The sequence below is a fragment of the Arvicanthis niloticus genome (genome assembly GCF_011762505.2).
Source record: "Arvicanthis niloticus isolate mArvNil1 chromosome Y unlocalized genomic scaffold, mArvNil1.pat.X SUPER_Y_unloc_1, whole genome shotgun sequence".
Taxonomy (NCBI): domain Eukaryota; kingdom Metazoa; phylum Chordata; class Mammalia; order Rodentia; family Muridae; genus Arvicanthis; species Arvicanthis niloticus.
Genome location: NW_023044978.1, coordinates 5,958,657 through 5,977,748, shown reverse-complemented (window position 1 = coordinate 5,977,748; position 19,092 = coordinate 5,958,657).

Sequence of the window (19,092 nt, the reverse complement as noted above, 5' to 3'; positions counted from 1 at the left end):
GGGCCCTACATATTTTTCTTGATGAAATTTAAAATAACATAGAATTGCAACACAGGGAGGAACCTGTTCTATCATGCAGTTTTCCCAAATTCTGATGCCCTGTTTATTTTTATTTTTTTTTATTTCTATCTCTTTTCTGTAGCCCGGTGCTATTTGATATCCTATGTTAAATGGTTATCCAATTGTGAGCAACTAATATCTGTTCAGAATAGTGTACATATTTACTTAATAAACACTATGCTCTACTACAAGTCTTATGTCTGTGTTGTTGACTGTGATATCCTAGGAATATTACTGACTTGGTAGACTGTGCTTATGTCTTGATGAAGAGCCCATATTTTAGAGCTAAACATCTCATGCAATACCTTTTCCTAGTGTATTAGCATTTATTTGCCACACTTACAAATGTCACTGTCTGCTACTCTTGCATGTGGCTATGAGTATAGACACTGTCCTCCTGAGTGCAGCCTTTCTTTTTGGTTTGTCTTTATGTGTGTGTTGTCTCAGCCTTACTTTTAAAGTAAACAAACCAATGAAATAAAACCAAGAATAGTCTGGCATGCCTCCGGGCTCACGGTTTATGCCCGAGGGTTAGAAAAGGAATGTTTCTGTGCTCCCTAAATTCACTGGGATCCTTAATCTCCAGTGTGATAAATTTGGAGATGAGGTCTTGGAGAGGTTATTATGGTTCTGAGGATAGGAGTATGGCAGTGGCTTTTGATAGCTCCTCAACCATCCTGGTACCAGAGTGACTTTGGAGTTGCCTTTGTCTTCCCACATATCACTTATAGTTCTTACAATCACAGGTATAGCTCTGCATTTTGAAAGGGACTTTAGTACTTTGGTCTTCTGCTGCAGAATAGGACATGGGAGAACAGAACTCTTTACTCCCAAACATAAGACTGCAGAATGCAGCAATCAGAATGAGCACATCTAAGGGAGAGGCATGGGAATCCCAGGAGATCAGAGGCCACCTGTGGAGAAAACTGGATTACTTCACTGTTTATACTGTGGCTGTTCTTGGTGATAACCTCCTCAAACAGCCCTGGGACATCTGAGCACAGGTGCCCTCACATTGTTAGGTTGTTGGATAAATGCTGAGACATACTGAGTTTACTGGTTTGGCTGTTTCCCTTGTTACATCTGCCTAGACCATAACAGCTAAGGGGAAGTAGAAGCACAGAGTTCTCCAGAGCTTGTGAGCACTGGAGTCAACAGCTGAATCTGGCATGCCATGCTGATCCAGGAGACCTGTTCCTCCCTTCCACACCACAGAAAAGCTGCAAAACCCTCTAGATTGTAGAAACTGGGGAGGAAGCCCTAGCTTCCTTAACCACATAGTCACCTTGTTGATGAAACAAAACCCACAAAACTACAGAATCAAAACCTAGCAAATGCAGACAGGCAAATGTCAGCAGACAGAACAGACAAACTTCAGTATTTAGAATAGAGACTTCAAGTGTTTTTATAATCCAAATTGCAGCCTGTGGAGCAAGTAGGTGAGAGAGGAGCTGAAAATTTATCTGTCTAGGCATGGTGTATGACTGCAGCAAGGAAATAAGCTCTAGGTTTTAGGAGAGGGCTGATATCATGGGGTGGTTTAAACTTGAGCCTCTGGATCTTCTAGGCAAGACTTTGTGGAGTCCTCTTACACAGTGAATTTCCCAGGACAGGTGATGTGGTTTATCTGGCTTAGTGCTGCTATTCTATTCCACATTCCTCATCTACTGAGAGTTGTTGTCCAACAAGTGCATTCTTCTGGATTTAGGAGAACCAAGACAATACTTTGACTTATGACCTGGACCTCCTGTGAATCTCTACTGATTCATGAGATCACAGGGAAAAGGATAAAAGACAGTTTCTTGACAGCAGAAGCTTTATCTGTACTCCAAAGCTCTCCAGGATCTCAGAACTAATGAACAAAGAAATCTTAGTCATCTTAAACTCAGCCTGAAGCCTCCTCCTGAGCAGCTGTGAGACAAGCCACACCTAATAGGTTTCACAGTCCTGTCCATTTACTTGGTGCAGTTGAATCTTCTCTCTTGGTTCCCTCATCTAATCATTGTACTTTCTTCTCTCAGTAACAGTCCTTTCCAGACTCTCAGTCACCCAGATAATTCTCAGATATCTGCCTGACTCTGCCATTTTCTCCCATCTGTCACCTAGAAGAGTGGTTCTCAACCCTCTGGGTTTTTACTTCTTTGGGATTAGAACAACACTTTCACAGGGGCTATTTAAGAACATGTGCATGTAAGATATTTACATTACCACTCACAACATTAGCAAAATTACAAAAATAATTTTATGGTTGGGGATCACTATGATATTAAGAAGGTTGAGAATCACTGACCTAGGACATGCCTGTTTGTCTCTTCTCCTGTCATGCATGAAGGAAAAGGTAAAGAGTAAATGAATGAGAGATAAAGGCAAAAATGAGTAGATTTTATATTGTCTCATCAGCCCATGTTCATCTTAGGCCTGACAACAAGACATTAGGGAAGATTTACTAGCTAGTTGCTCACTTCATCAGCAAGAACCCATTGGAAAGGCTCTGCACATTGGGTTCCAGGATTGCTGTGGTTTAGGTTCAGCCTGCGATACTACATAGCATGGTCTCAGGCTCAAACCAAAGGGCTAATTGCTTTTTAAGCCCAGAATATAAATTAAATTTCATCTTCACAACAACTTCCCATAGCTTGTGGTGTCCAAGAACACACAGTGTGTGCTTTCTGTGCTTATTTTAAAGTTGGAGTCTTGTCAAATCCCTAAACATGGACCAGGAACTCAAGACAAGCACAGATAAAGAAGGTTCCCATTGTTTCTTGATGCTCACAGATTCTTCTGTTCTTGCCTACCATACCATACCATCATACTACCATACCAACACAGACTACCACAGCATACCACTACACAGCACATCATAGCACAGCACACTACAGAACACCATACCACACCACACCACACCACACCACACCACACCACACCACACCACACCACACCACACCACACCACACCACATATAAGCCATTGGGTGGGTATTAGCAATGGTTCCAGCTTAGTAAGTATCTCCAGGCACTTTGAAGTTCAAGATGTGTTTAGAGGGGGCAGTAGAGCCAAAGATACTCTGGACACAAGAGTCCCAAGCAAGATAGGAAGTGGTCAGACTCATTTCTGGTCATCTTTTGCCCCTTCGTGTACAGTATAGGAATTGCAGCTCTTCAGTGGCCTCCCTTGTGACCTTTCAAGTTAATATTTCCCATGTGTTCTGTTCTCAGCCTTTTCAGACATTATGTTCTCTTCCCACAGTCAGTCTTTTGCCCTCCTTGCCTGTGCTCCAGTTGAGGAACAAGTAGCCAGTATTGGATTGTCTACTCTCAGAGTCTCCATACAAAGAAAAATAAGCACAAATGTTGATGAACAAATCACATAGCTTATAAGCTCACAAGCTTCAGTAGTCTCACTTACTCTTCCTTGTTCAGGAGGTTCATGTGTTGAGTCTTTCCAGTCTCATGCTGAGACTTCCTGGTAGTTCTCAAGCTCACTGTGCCTTGCATTCCTTATGTTCAATTTAGATGTCAGAAGTATGTGGCAGGAGTTGCTTCAGAATCTCTTCAGCGGAACTTTTTTTTGGCCAACTTCTGTACTCAATCCTTCCTCATGCTAAAACAAGTTTTCTGCCTAACAGTGAGTGATATCTTTATGTACATTCTGGTTATCACTCCATTCTGTGTAAGTCCCTCTGCAGCACCATAATCCACCTTTCTATTTTACCAGTTCCAATCAGCATGCAAGCATGGTGTTCATGTCCCTTAAGTTAAAATACATCATTCTTTGATATCCATGTGTTCTCCTCTAGCAAGACAGTTCTCTACTCAATTTATGATCCCTTGTCTTCATTCATTCATCTCTCTCTCTCCCTGCTCACAATACTCTTTAACACACAAATGTGCAGCTTCCATGCCTACACCTTTATGGAACCAGGTCGTACCAAGAAAATAAAAACCAGCAGTTTGTCAAATCCCCCATTTACTCCCAATGCTGATTCTTTTGCTAACCATTTCCCTTTTGCCTCCTCTGGCTAAGAACCTTCTCCTTGTTACTCTTTCTTGCTGACTATTCCTCTCTATATTAAAGAAATTAATTCTTGGAACTTAGTTTTATCTAAATTCTTTATACCATAGGTGATCTCTCTGTCTCTTTCTTTCCCTCCCTATCTCTGTCTCTCTCTGTCTCTCTCTGTCTCTCTGTTTCTCTGTCTCTCTCTCTCTCTCTCTCTCTCTCTCTCTCTCTCTCTGTCTCTCTCTCTCTCTCTGTTCTCTTCTCTTTACCTAATATCTAATTCTATGACTTATGGCTACTTATTTTTACCCTAAAATACAGATACCAGACTGGCCGTTTAGCTGTAACCTACATTGAAGAAAAATTTAAAACCCTCCATTTTCCTGCATGTTTTTACAAATAGAACTGCAATCTTACAGGTGACAATATCTAGAAATGTGGTGTCATTGTTTAGTAGTATCTTCACAATATTTCTGTGTGAAGTACTCAGATCCAGTATATCAGAAGTAGGCTTCTGTATTTATACAGCCTTCTTACATGGAAGTAATAGAAGATTTGATATGAGAAAGGAGAAACTCAAAGTTGGCCTTGAAGTGTTTTCTGGAAACAGAATAAAAAAATTCCCATGTCTTCTTTCACTGTTTTTTTCAATCTTATACAATCTGTCAGCTGTAACAAAAATCCAATGCTCCATCTCATCTGCTCCAAATGGTTCACTGACATTCTAATTAGGTATTATGCCCAATGGCTTATAAAATCTTATATTTACTTTTTAAATTTCAAATTATTTTTTAATTTAAAAGGATGAAATCTGTTTTGAATGTAAAACAAATTCAGAATTTGCTACACCTTCAATTAAGTAATTGCAAGCACAATTAGCTCCTGGCTCTTTATTCTGAAATAACAACTGCTTGCCTGTGTCAGTAATTATTCATACATAAAATTTTGCATTTTTGAACTTTGGCAAATAATTAAATCATGCAGTTAAATTATGCACCACTATTAGACATAGAAGAACAAAACACAAATAGAGAAACCTGAAAAGGGAACTCTTATAAAGGATGGGCAGCTGTCTCATGTCTTTTCAGTGAATTTTTATACTTAAGGTGAGAGATTTGTTGATAAGAAATTTCTCTACCTGTACTGTTGTTCCCAGAAATCCTTAGGATGCATGGAAGAGTTGATGGTCTTTGAAAAATCCATAGATTTCTCTCTGAAAAATCACAAATTGGGGGAGGGATTATGAACCAGACCCTTGGATCTCCCCATCTTCAAGGGAGATTTAATTTAACATTTCTGGTGATAAGGAGAAGCATGTTGAATATTTTTTTCTTCATCCCTATTATCTCCTGCTGCAATCCCCACAGTCAAATACAAAATGCAATCTTCCCATAGAAAGGTCTACAGCAGGTTTCTGGGCATTGGTTATATACTCTATGATTGTCTTCCATTTTTACTTTTAGTAGATTTTTTTATAGAGTCCATAAGAAATTTAAAATTTGTATGTATTAATGTGTGTATATTTATGTGTGTGCACATGAACACATACATGCATATCAAGGTGTGCTTTGGGAGGTCACAGGATAATTTGACAGTTGATTCTCTTTATCCACTCTGTGGGTTTCAGGGATTGAACTGATTAGATTAGTGTTGACTATAAGTACCTTTACACACAGAGTCATTGTGTTGACTTTAGGACATTTTTGAGACAGGGTTTCTTCTTGTCTCCATAGCTCTGAGGATAATATTGAGATTTTTCCTGTTGCCTCTACCTCCCAGGTGTTTGGATTATTATAGGCATGTATGCCTCTTTTGGTTTATGTGGTCCCAAAAATAGAACCCCAGTCTTTGTGCATACTAGGTAATCATTCTGCCAACTGACCTACATCCTAAGCCCAATCCCAAAAGACTTTCTATGTTTTTGGTTGTTCCTGAAAAAGTGCCTGAGTCGAGTCATCTCAGGAACAATCTCCATCTTGCTGACAGGGTCAAAACTGAGTTCATGCTTCCAAGCTCTTGCAAACAACTCCTATCCTGCTTCTTTAGGTGTTTCATGTTTGGCTGACAACTAGTAAAGAATGTGAAGAGTGAAGTGTCCTGCTATCTAAACTAAGACACCCAAGTTGTAAATGTATTGCCTGTTATGACTTAATTGACTACAGGTAGTCGTTCCGTTCCTTTGTTACTGCACCAAATGTTCACCAGAAGGACCAAAAGTCCACTAGAAGGACCACTAATACTATTAATCAAGGATCTGAAAAGCATGCGATACAGATAAGGGTTAGTCACCAATGCTTACATCCTTGTTCAACTCCGTGTGTCAAAATATGAGTGGACAATGCTACAGCCCACCCACTCCCCCTGGCTTTGTGATCTCATCCTTTAAAAATAATGTACAATTTCCCTTCAGAGTCACAGGTCAGCTCCTGAATCTGTTCTGTGACCCTTATGGATCAGTAGGGGCCTGAGTACAATAAAAAATTGCCATCTGTATACTTATTATGATGAATAATCAAAGGCCCAGAACCTGAATCTGTGCTGTTGTCCCTGACTGGTCAATTTTTTGCTACCTAATCCAAATAAAGATCTTGCTTTGCCTGACTCTTGTGACTATTCAGGTTGTTTTGAACCCCAAAACTTTTAGTTATCAAATCCATTTTTTAATCATATTATCTTAGGTGATTATACTAAAAATGACCTCTTTCAAATAATGCTAAGTAAAATCTTGAGAAAGAGAGCTGTTTTGAGTTGGTTCTAACCATGGGTATATGTACACACACACAAACACACACACACACACACACACACACACACACACCACACAGTCACATCAGAGAAAAAGAGAAGAAGAGAGGAAGAGGAAGGGCTAGAGAGGGAGGGAGATTTAGAGAGAGAGGGAAAGAGAGATGGGAAGAAGAAAATTGGAGGGGGAGGGAGAGAGAGAGGGAAAGAGAGATGGGAAGAAGAAAAGTGGAGGGGGAGGGAGAGAGAGAGGGAAACAGAGAGGGGGAAGGAAAAAGGAAAGAGAGAGAGAGAGTGAGAGACAGAGAGAGAGAAAGAGAGAAAGAGAGAGAGAGAGCACATTTTTGTGTCTGATGGTCATTGTTAGTCTTACAAGATAAGACCCTTTTTCTAAGATTTTTTTCACCAAGCTATATAGGGCACACACAGCATCTAGAATCTTTACTTATGTCTGTACTCCTGGGTTAGCAATTGAGGCAACTATAGACTTGATAGATTTATATGAAAGGCATATAGATAATAAGGTATATACTTTCAAGATTCATCAGTTGATGTGTAAAATTTCAAAGTTAATTAAGATAACACTATTTCCCTCTATGAGTTTATCTCTCATAAACAGACCTGATTGAGTATATAGTTTTGTTGAAAGTGTTTGTTGAGCATGGGAAAAGTCCTGCATTCCATTTCCTATACCACTCACCAAAAACAAAACTAAATAAAACAGACAACAGGGAGTAGATTTGTTCAAAATGCATATCACTATCTAGCAATATCTGAAACTTGGAGACTTTTGATAGAAGTTCATTTCATACATTAATATATTTCATGTATTTTTTGTTTTGTTTTATGATTTAAGACTGAGTCTCATGTAGTCCCAGTTGGCTTTGAACTTGCTATATAATTGAGGATTGCCTTCCCTCTCAATCCTTCTGTATACAGGTCCCAGAGAGGTGCACATGCTGTTTTGAATTTCTTATCAATGTATAAAGGAACCTCATGGTCTGGACCTGATTGGAGAGACTTTTACTGAAGGTAATGGCTTGTCACAAATAGCTTTCTAGTCTGTGTTGAAGAAACAAAAGTTTTCATTTCATATCACTTGTATAAACTATTTTTGTAGCTAGAGAAATCAATTGATGTTTGATATTCTTATCTTGATTTTCTGTTCCTAAACTTACCCTGTAAATTCACACTGTGCTTATAAGTAGTGACACAGTTGGTAGTTCTATAAAGCCATGTGCAAGGACTTTTTAATTTAACTAAAGAAACAAAACAGCATTGGATTGTGTAGACTTCCAGGTATGACAAAGGGAGTGCTCATAGTGGAGGACATTTGCAGCTTGCAGAACAAGGAGTCCTGGACTTAGACTCGTTTAAAAGTAAGGTTTCAAGAAATTGAGCCTTTTTATTTTTTCAAAATTGAAAGACCTGAATAAATATTTACCTTTTTCTCAGGTTGAATGAAATAGCTTTGAAATCTGGCATGACCAGGTTATGAATATTGCCAATGGCAGAGACCTTGAAAGTCATGTTGCCTGCTTTTTTCCCCTAGAATTAATTCAACACTATGATTCCCAGGAATATCTTTCATTATTTAATTAGAAGAATTCTGTATTATTATATGTCTTTTTTATTTATTTTGTAAGTGGTGTGTGTGTGTGTGTGAGAGAGAGAGAGAGAGAGAGGGAGAGAGAGAGAGAGAGAGAGAGAGAGAGAGAGAGAGAGAGAGAGAGCATTTGTGCACACATGTGCAGACCATTCATATGTATGAAGTTTAGAAGACAGCTTTTGAGATTTTTCTCCTCCTATTTTGTGGTTCTTAGCATTGGTTTCAGATTATCAGGATGGACAGAAAGTACCTTTTAGTACTAAGGCAGCAGAATGATGGATCCGGTTTTCACATACATATTATTATCCTGTATCTCTTCATTGGTGTACTGAGTCTACAGATGTTGAAAAATATCAATGACCAGTGTGTATTTCCTGTTATTTTAATGTCAGGAGTGTTAGTGTTAGTGTGTGTGTGTGTGTGTGTGTGTGTGTGTGTGTGTGTGTGTGTGTGTGTACTGTGTACTTCTCTTGGTTTTGTGGGTATGGAATTACTTATATCTTGTGTTTTCTTGGATGTAGTTATCCTCCTTGGTTTAGAGGTTACCTTCTAGTATTAACTGTTTGGATGGATTTGTTGATAAATATTGTTTGAATTTGGATTTGTCTTGAAATATCTTGTTTCCATCATTTATTTTGACTGATTTTGGGGGGGGTATCTGTCTAGGACCTTCTAGATATTACAGTCTCTGTTGAGAATTGAAGTTTGTAATTTTGATAGGTCTGCCTTTGTATGTTACCTGCCTCATTTTCCTTGCTGCTTTTAATATTCTTTCTTTGCACTGTAGATTTTGTGTTTTGATTATTATGTGGAAGGAGGATTTTCTTTACTGGTTCAGTATAATTGTTGTTCTTTATGATTCTTGTATGCTTATAGGCATTGCTTTCTTTAGGTTGGGAAAGATTTCTCTAAGATTCTGTTGAGAAAATTTTCTGGGACTTAGAGCTGGGACTCTTCACATTCTTCTATTCCTATGATTCTTAGCTTAGGTCTTTTCATAATATCACAGATTTCCTTGCTGTTTTGTGTCAGGAATTTTTTAGATTGAACATTTACTTTGACTGATTATCAATTTCTTCTATTGTATCTTCTATGCCTGAGATTCCCTCTTCCATCTCTTGTATTGTGTTGGTGATGTTTTTATTTGTTCTTGTTCCTGCTCTCTTCCCCAGGTTTCCATCTCTATGATTACCTTTATTTGTGTTTAGTTTATTGCTAAACTAAAATTCCTCTATTTTTATTTATTGTTTCTATTTTCACTTTCAGGTGATGCAGATCTTGATTTATTTTTTGCCAGTTAAAATATATTTTCCTGTATAACTTTAAGAAATTTGTTTGTTTCCTCTTTAAAGATTTCAACCTTTTTATTGTATTTTCATGTATTTCATTTTTATTTATTTATTTTATATTTTATTTACATTTCAAATGCCATCCCCTTTTCCCATTTCTCTACCTAGGAAACCACTATTCCATGCCGTCTTTTCCTTTTTGCTTTTATACATTTTTTAAAATGTTAATCAAAGCCTTTATAAGTTTGGTAATGCTCAATCAGAAGTGTAGATACTGGCATTTGTGGGAATTTAACCACAAGTCTCTATGTATGATTACATTGGACTTTGGAAATCTTACTATTATCAAGAAGTTAACATATAAGGTATAATAATCAGAATGCCAGTACACAGCGCTATGAACTCCAACTGAACTATTTCAATTGAAATTGAGTATGCTTGGGATCTTATAATATTACCTAATTTTATGCAGCCCATTGTCCTTATTTTTACTTCTGTAGCTATTATGGTTTGCTGAATCAGAGCCCCATATTCTGATTTTATGATCAAGTGCTACAACACTTCCATCTTGTTTCTGTTTCTAATTATTATTTGCAAAGTTCACTGGGAGCTGGAACCATGTGGTGGACCTTTATGGAGAAAGTACCCTTGATTTTCCACCAACGTTTCCTGTTGGAAAAATGATCTGCTAAGAAGCCACAAAACCCATGTGTTCCCATTGGGAATGCTGACAGCTGTTCGTTCAGCCTTCAACATCATTATGCTGTTGTTGGGGATGTGCTTAATTAGACCAAAGAGCAGAGTTAAGCCTGTGGCTGCCATGAAGCATCTCCATCAGAAGACTTGAGCTGAGGGATTTGTCTCAGCAACACCTGCCTGAAGATTCCTGGAAGTTACTTCCTACATTCACATAAACCTACTAAAATTACCTACTCATTTAAATTAAACTTTCACTTGAATATCCTGAGGCTGATGTATCATGTAATTATAGCCTCTTGTACTCTGCAAACACACTTATGTCTTTAAATGTCTTAGCTACCAGATATCTATAGGCTAAGATCACATAAAAGAGTACTTCTGACAAACAAATGCAAAAAGTTTGCACAGAGTCTAAGCTGTATAGATTCATATAACCAATTCCAAGGTTAAGGGAAATTAATAAATTCCCTTGTGCTAAACAGAAAAGCAACCATAGGGAAGCTACCACAGGAAACAAATGTGGAGTCCTTGTGGATGATACAGCCTCTGAGCTTTGGCATTTCTGATTGGGTTGTGCATGCACATATGTGTATGCTCTCACAAAAGGAAACTTTTCTAATTAAAATTATTGAGCTTATTACAATTTTTACTCATGCAATTGGGAGCTATGCTACACTAAGGAGATTCTGAGAAAAACTGATAGACAAATAAAACCACACAGAATCTTCCATTTTGTAAAATTGTGTTTATCCTGAAACAATGTCAAGGTCTCATGATAAAAATTTTTAAACATGGGCAGGAATTTAATAAATGTTAATCAAAATATTATGCTTTTCAGCAGGTCTAGTCACTCATCGTTTGTTCTCACACAATGGCTGGGAAATAATTCAGCACTCAGGGAAGGGGCAATTTCTTTATTTTCAAGAAATCATTAAAGTTTATTGTATATATATATATATATATTTATATATATATGTACGTATACATATATATATGTGCATATATGTATATATATACATATATATATATGTATGTGTGTTTGCGTGTTTTTGTGTGAATACACACATATACATTTGAGAAACACTTCTAAATTACATTGAAGCCCACTGTGATTGGATATCTTCTACTATCAATGCAATATGGGAGACTCCTTAAAATAGCAGAATTTCTTCTTCACTGAGATTCTTTGGGGAAAACATCCACTTTTCTCTCTACTAGATGAACATCACATACTCTCAATTCGATTATGGTATCGATTTTATTTTCTCTTATAAACACTTTTCACTCAGAAACTGAGATTCCTGAAATGTTTTTCCATGCTAATAAGGCATTCCAGGTACCCTAATCCAATAGCTGATGACCATTAGCCATCTTGCCTGTTCCTACTCTACTTTTCCCAAAATTTCATGATATCACCCTAAGAAAATTTTGAATCTACGTACCTTGGTCTCTATATCCAAACACAGGAAAATGTTCACACATAGTCCAAGCTAAGTAGATTCCTATTACCAATTACATCGTAGTATGAATATAATGGGTAATTATGAACATAAATTTTTTGAGAAACATCCTGGACCTTAAACATAAACCAGGAGGAATCAATCAGGGAGGCCAGAAGAGTAAAGACAGTTAATTTTTTATTTGAATGGCAAATCACTTTGTAGACTTCAACTACAATAGTTCACTGTTGTTTTCACATCATGTGTAGTACTAAAGAAATTGCTTGTCAATTCATGTTGCTGTCACATCAGAAAGCTTTTACATAACCAATTGTTCTCATCATTTTCCTTTTCTTTATGGTATTAATGCTTCATAGAAACAGAATGGTGTCTTCTATACTGATTAATCTTTATTTAATGATAATAAATTTAATAATAACTTCTACCCGTACATTTATTGTCCTCTCAGTCTACAGTTCCTTACAGCTTAGGATGTTCATATTATTAGTAGAAACTTTGAGAATCCAGGCAGAAATTACATTATTTTTGGACAGGTTGGATAGCTATGCCAAACAAGACTAACACTTCAGTTTTGGGTTCATCTACTCAGATCTGTGTGTAGATGAAACCACACCATTATGAGTAATTGGACTCAAGGCTATACTTGATTTCCTGGACCAGCTTGTATTTCTTGGACTTCTAACCAGAGAGGACAGCCTTGGTGAAATGTGGAATCTTCCAAGAGCATTTCAAGTCAAGAAGAATGTAGGAACCCATCCTGTTGGGTTAGAAAGCTTAGAGATGAAACCTTTTTGAGGAGAAGTAGAAAGTCTCTTGTGTCAGGCACTAGAGGGGTAGTGTCAGACAGAGAAGCCAAACAGCCAGGAACAAACCCTCTTGAACAAAATGAAAGCATTTCATATTAATTTGTTAAGTGGAGACATATTAAGTAATTCCTTGTGACCAGGAACATCCCCAATACCACTCAGCTTCTATTCATTCTCAAAGTCTAGAATAGACATATGTTTGGAAGTTACATTGCAGGCTGGCAGCAATATTACAGTACATCTACCAGTCTCATAGGCATTCTTTCTGTAATCTCAAATCTATCATCAGCTAAGTAGGGGTTGTTATGAAGGGTAGATTTTCCACTATGACTGATTATCAGCATAAAGACACATAACATTAGTTGTGGGCTCTGGAACCAGGAATCAGTTTGGTATGAGGTCCCTTCTATCATAAGGATATTTTTATAGCCATCTGGGTTAAAAGTGGAAGTCTCTCTTAATTAGAGTAGCTTAGGTCTGATTTGTCCCAATGCATAAGGAAATGAGTTGCCAATGCATGAAATAATGCTGAAAGGTATGAGGTAATATTATTCAAAAGAGTATATAAAATTTAACCTTTGGCAGAAAAGAAATGTATGTTCATTTTGGTCAAAGACATTGGTCACATTAAACCTTGTACATGTGTGTAACCTCTAAGGCTACATTGATTTTTATTATTTTTCTGTCATGAATGCATGACATCTGCAGCCTTCCCAACTCAATTTTCTTAATCATTCCTTCGCCTTCCTTCTTCCTCTCACCCACTGCTCCACTGTTTCCTTTTCAAAAGAGCAGGATTCCCTGGGATATCAACTAAACATGCAGAATAGAGCAAGCATAAATATAAACTATCCTATCAAGGCTGGATGAGGTAATCAATTAGGAGGAAAACTATCACACAAACAGACAAAACAGTCAGAGACATCCCTACTCCCACTGTGAGGAGTCCAAGAATAACAAGTTAAACAACCACAGCATGTATGAAGAGGGCCTACTGAAGACACACAGGGGATCTGTGGTTCTATCTTGAACCCTTATGAACCTTGCTTAGTTAATGTTGTGGGCTGTCCTCTTCTGGTTTCCTTGATCTTCTGGTTCCTATAACCCTTCCTCCTCATCTTCTACTCAATTCCCTGATCTCTCCTAAATGATTGGCTGTGGATCTCTGTATATGCTACCATCAGCTCCTATAGAAATGTCTCTGATGCTTATGTAGTACAGTGATCTTGATATTTGGTATAGCCAAATATCGGGAATTATTTCCTTGACTTTTGTTCCCAAAGTCCTCTTTGGTTCTAACATAGCACTTTGTGTGAATAAAATTTTAGATCCTGACCATCTAGGGAGGTCCTTTATGTGTCTTCTTGGGCCTTAATGTAGACTAATCATGGTTTGTCCACTGCCACGAGCTCTAAGCTACAATTGAATGTTCAGTAACAAATATAAATTATAAAGTGTCACCCCAGTGAATCCAATAGAAGGTGCAGTTTTAGGGCATGAAAAACTGCCCTACTATTTGCCAGAGTTACTTTGTAACTGTTCTGTAACTTAGCATCCAGTTTTTTGATTATCTGGTTTTTGTAGTGCTTTGGGCATCTGTACTTGTGACAAGTCAGTCTAATGAGACCATGACGTGCAAAGTCCCTCATGTCTTTGCTAGTCAAATGCTTCCCCCATTGGGGGACACTGAAGGGGCCATCCAGGCCATGGAGTCTGGAAATTCAGCAACTGCTTGCCCCCATGGGGTAGAGTATGAATATTTGGTTGGGGGACACTGAAGGGAGTCCCAGGCCATGAATACTGAGAAACAGAAGGTCTATGTTCAGAGGTTAAAGTCCATGTTGAGGCTCGCTGGCCTTTGTTCACATGTCTGTCATTTTCAGTCATTAACAAAATTGACAGCAGAAATGGGAAATAAGCTCTCATTGCTTGAAGAGACAGTGAATGTACTTGCCAAGGGTAAAATACAGAAAAAAAGCAGTTAAGCAGGACCATTTGAGAGAAGATTTTTCTCCCGACAACTGTGGACACGTCTGGGAGGCAAAGGGCAGAGAACTAGAATGACCATTGTTCTATAGAATCAAGCAAAGCTCCAGAGTGTCTGCCTTGGACTTGCATGGGCCTGTCTCAAGGTGTTTCACCTGGCAGGAGTGCTTGCAGTAGCAGGGCAATCATCCAAGCATTCTGAATGTGTAGGGACACCAAGGACCCTCTTCCTTAGAATCCAGAGTGCTACCTGGTCTGGTGCCACTGTCAGAGGCCATGACAAAGAATTGTTAAAGAAGCATCATGATTTGGAAGTGCAAGGGATGCTGAGAAGACTGTGCTCTCAAGTCCCTCTTGCTCCAGTATATTACCCTTTAACTGGAGGCCATCAGTGTTGCAGTGATGTCTATTGGGGCCTTGTAACTGAATGGAAAATGCTGATCCAGAACCCTGCTCCTCAGATACTGTGTGGAGTAGACAATCACTTTGGTATTGTACTATGGAAAGAAGAAGTGATAGAATTTGAATAGAAGCTAAAATCTATGGAATGATACCACAGATATTATTCTGTATTGTAAAGATGACATATCCTAGAAAAATTTATGACAAATCTTAGTCTTTCTGGATGCTGAAAGACATTTCTAAATGACTAAATAATACACATTGCAATATTATTATTGTGCAAATTATATACTATTATAGGTATTATTTGGAAAATAAACACAAAATATTAGTTTACTTAGAGTATAGATGCAAGTTGATACTTTTATCTGTGTTGGACTAAGTGTATAGATTGAGAACACAGATGCTGTCAGACTCTTGAATGTAGCTCCTATGGTCTTAAGTAATTGCTTTGCCTGTCAAAGTGTACAGGAAGTACTTATAACATTTATGTATTAGGATTGTGTTTGGAAGGGCACACAATTCTCGTAAAGGCACAATAGGCTACTGGCTCATATTGGTGACTCTACTTGGGCCACTGCTTTCATTCCAATGACATAGCTGGAGCATCGTTGCACAGAATAATTTTTGAAACCCTTAGTCAAGGTGATTCTCTGAAAGGTCATGTTAGTACAGCAGATGGTACAGTGAACATGTGTACAATTGAAGATATGTATGAAGATACCATTTTACTGACAGAGAAACTTGATTTGGTATTCAGACACCTTGCCAAAATATTTGAGCAGGATTTTGATCTTGCTGGTTGAAAGGGCTTTGTTTGTTTCTCTGCTTTATTTGATTTATTTTGTGAATAATTTGTTTCCTCTGGCTACACAGGCAATAAGCCTTGTGTAGTTTAGAAGCAGATAAGCACTTTTCTATTATCTAATTATAATATTGTGCAATTCCTTTAGTGCTCTGCAACATTCTTTCTCCTTGTATTTTCCAAATGTTAATCATTCACTTTCTTTTTTTAATGCCAATACATCCAAATAATTTTCATTTAAAGGCATCTATCTGCTTCCAGGAAATCCATTATTTTTCTTCAATCTGTGGTAAATACTGTTCTTGACTATTTATGTAATCACAGTCCTTATCCCCATGCTAGTACGTGTCATAATTTTGGTTCGCTTATCTGAATTTCTAGTTGATTTTTCACAGTCTTTGAAGAGACTTATTTTACATACCAGAATAATCCTGCTAGGCATGAAGAACTTGCTGCATGGTTAATGGACAGAAAATTATTAGTATCAATTCAGATACTATATACCTTTTGAGAATTAACTTGGCAATTCTAATGTCTACACTAAATGAGTTTATCAATTTCAGTTATAGTGACTATGTTTACCTCACATAATCTATCAAGGTAAACTGAGTAGTGGTTCTATGTACATGTATGACATTACTTGATTTATGATTGGCTAAGATTTCTGTGAATTATTTTACACACATGTGAATGTTTCCTAAATAACATCTTTAATACTAACATTATAAAGTTGTTCAGATTAAATAATTTTTTGCATAGTAAATTTAAAAATTAAAATAACAAAATAGTATATATTGTAGCATTTACTTCAGTGATTAATATTCTTTTGTCGACCTTTCAAAGTTATTCATTTTCTTTGTCAGACTACAAAGAAATCAGATTCATTACAGCACATTCATGCATATGCTTTTATTCACATACATATTCACATGCATATGCTTTATTGATTTTATTGCATGTTTTAAAAGAATTCTTCACTGTTGTCTTGATGATTACCAAGTTCATTCCTTTGCATGAATAAACAACTGGATTCACTGGAAAGACAGAGAAGACCAAACCTTGTCAACAACCACATCTGTAACTTTACTAATTTGGGATGGGAGAAGCCTGTGACAGGAAATCAGTTAAACAAAGTCTGGTTTGGATATTTAGTAAGCCTTGGTTTATTTTTCTTTCCAGTACTGGACCTGTTTAGATGATCACCCAGGTGCTTTTCTGGTATTTTTCTTGTCAGAGAGTTCTGAAAACAAGAATACACCATCTCAGGGAGCCTGCTTTAATTTTTCCTTTCTGGTTATCTTTTTGTAACTCCTCCTCCTCATGTGTATTTCTCTCTCTATATATATATTTTTTCTTAATTTATTTTTAATTTAATATTTAATATATTATTTAATTTAATATATTATTTAATATATATATTTTCTTAATTTATGATTGTGTGTGTGTGTGTGTGTGTGTGTGTGACTGGAGGTTTATGTTAATGCCATGTATGTGTAATGTGTTTTTATGTAGGTAGTTGCACATATGTATGGCTGTATCTCCCTGTATGTGCATGTGCCTGAAGTTTCTACATATTTATGTTATGTGTCTTTGATGAGTCTACACATTATTTACTGAAATACTGTTTGGCTTTTCTATCTAGCCAGCTTGTCCCTGGATTTTCCAGTCTTTAACTCTCCAGAATATAGGTGAGCAGCCACACTCACTCACTTTAAGTATTGGAGATCTGATCTTTTGTCCTTACATTTGTGTGGCAAGTGTTTTAACCAATCAAAAAACTACCAGCTCATATTATTTTTTTAAAATGATATTAAGAATTGGCTTTTATGTACTTTATTTCTTTCTTAGATTGTTGGTGGCATACATAAAAGCTGTTGACTTCTAAATGTTGATTTTGTATTATTCCTATTTGCTGAAAATGTTTATATGAGTTTTCTGCTGAAGGCTTTAAAGCACAGGTCATATTTTCTACAAATAGAGATCATTTGACTTCTTCCTCTCTTATTTGTAGTCCTTGTGGCTTATAAACTAGTATAGCACTATGTAAATCACTACATAGGTTTTCAAATGTAGACTTATTATAAAACCTAGATGTCACACTCCTGGACAAATACTCAAAAGATTCTAAGTCCAATTACTGACATATATGCAATGTATCTTTATTACTGCAATGTTCACACTAGGTAACTACTACTGTGATAAACCAACATTATGTAGGCAAATTGTAGAAGAACAGTGTTTTTTTAAAGAGGGCTGACATTTTATTAAGGATGTTGGTTCTGGCTGCTCCCCCCGCCCTTTTATTGAATATAATATTTACATGTCAAATTTTATCCCCTCACTGCACTTGCCCCACCACCCAGGAACCCTTTATCCTATCCCCCATCCTCCTACTTCTATGAGGATGTGCACCTACCTAACCTCCACTCACCCCTCCCCACCCTCAGATCCCGCCCCCACCCCCATTCAGTGTTCAGCCTTCATGGGACCAAAGATCTCCTCTCCCACCTATGCCCAACAAGGCCTTCCTCCCCTACATATACAACTGGAGTCATCTGCCTCTCCATATGTGCTCCTAGGCTGGTGGTTTAGACCCTGGGGAGCTGTGGCTGGTTGGTATTGTTGCTCTCCACATGGGGCCAACACTTTTGGCTCCTTCAGTTTACTCTCTAACTTCTCCATTGGGAACCCTTGACCAGATTAATGGTTAGCTGTGAGTATCTGCCCCTGGGTATGTCAGACTCTGGGGGACCTCTAAGGAGATAGCCTTATCAGCCTGCTGTCAGCTTTCCCTTCCTGTCATATATATCAGCATCTATTTTGTGTGACTGCACATGGGATGAATACCCAGATGGAAAGATCTCCTTACAACCTCTCCTTCAGATTCTGTCCCACACTTTGTCTCCATATTTGCTCCCTTGGGAGTTCAGTTACTCCTTCTAAGAAAGACCTAAGAATCCACAATTGTTCTTCCTTCTTCATGAGCTTCATGTGGTCTGTTAGTTGAATCTCTGTTGTTTCGAACATTTGAGCTAATATCCGCTTATCTGTGAGTAAATACCATGTGTACTCTTTTGTGAGTTGGTTACCTCACTCAGGATGATATTTTCTAGTTCCATCAATTAACCTAAGAATTTCTCCAATTCACTATTTTTAATAGCTGAGTAATATTCCATTGTGTAAATGTACCATATTTTTGTATCCATTCCTCTGTTGAAGGGCATCTAGGTTCTTT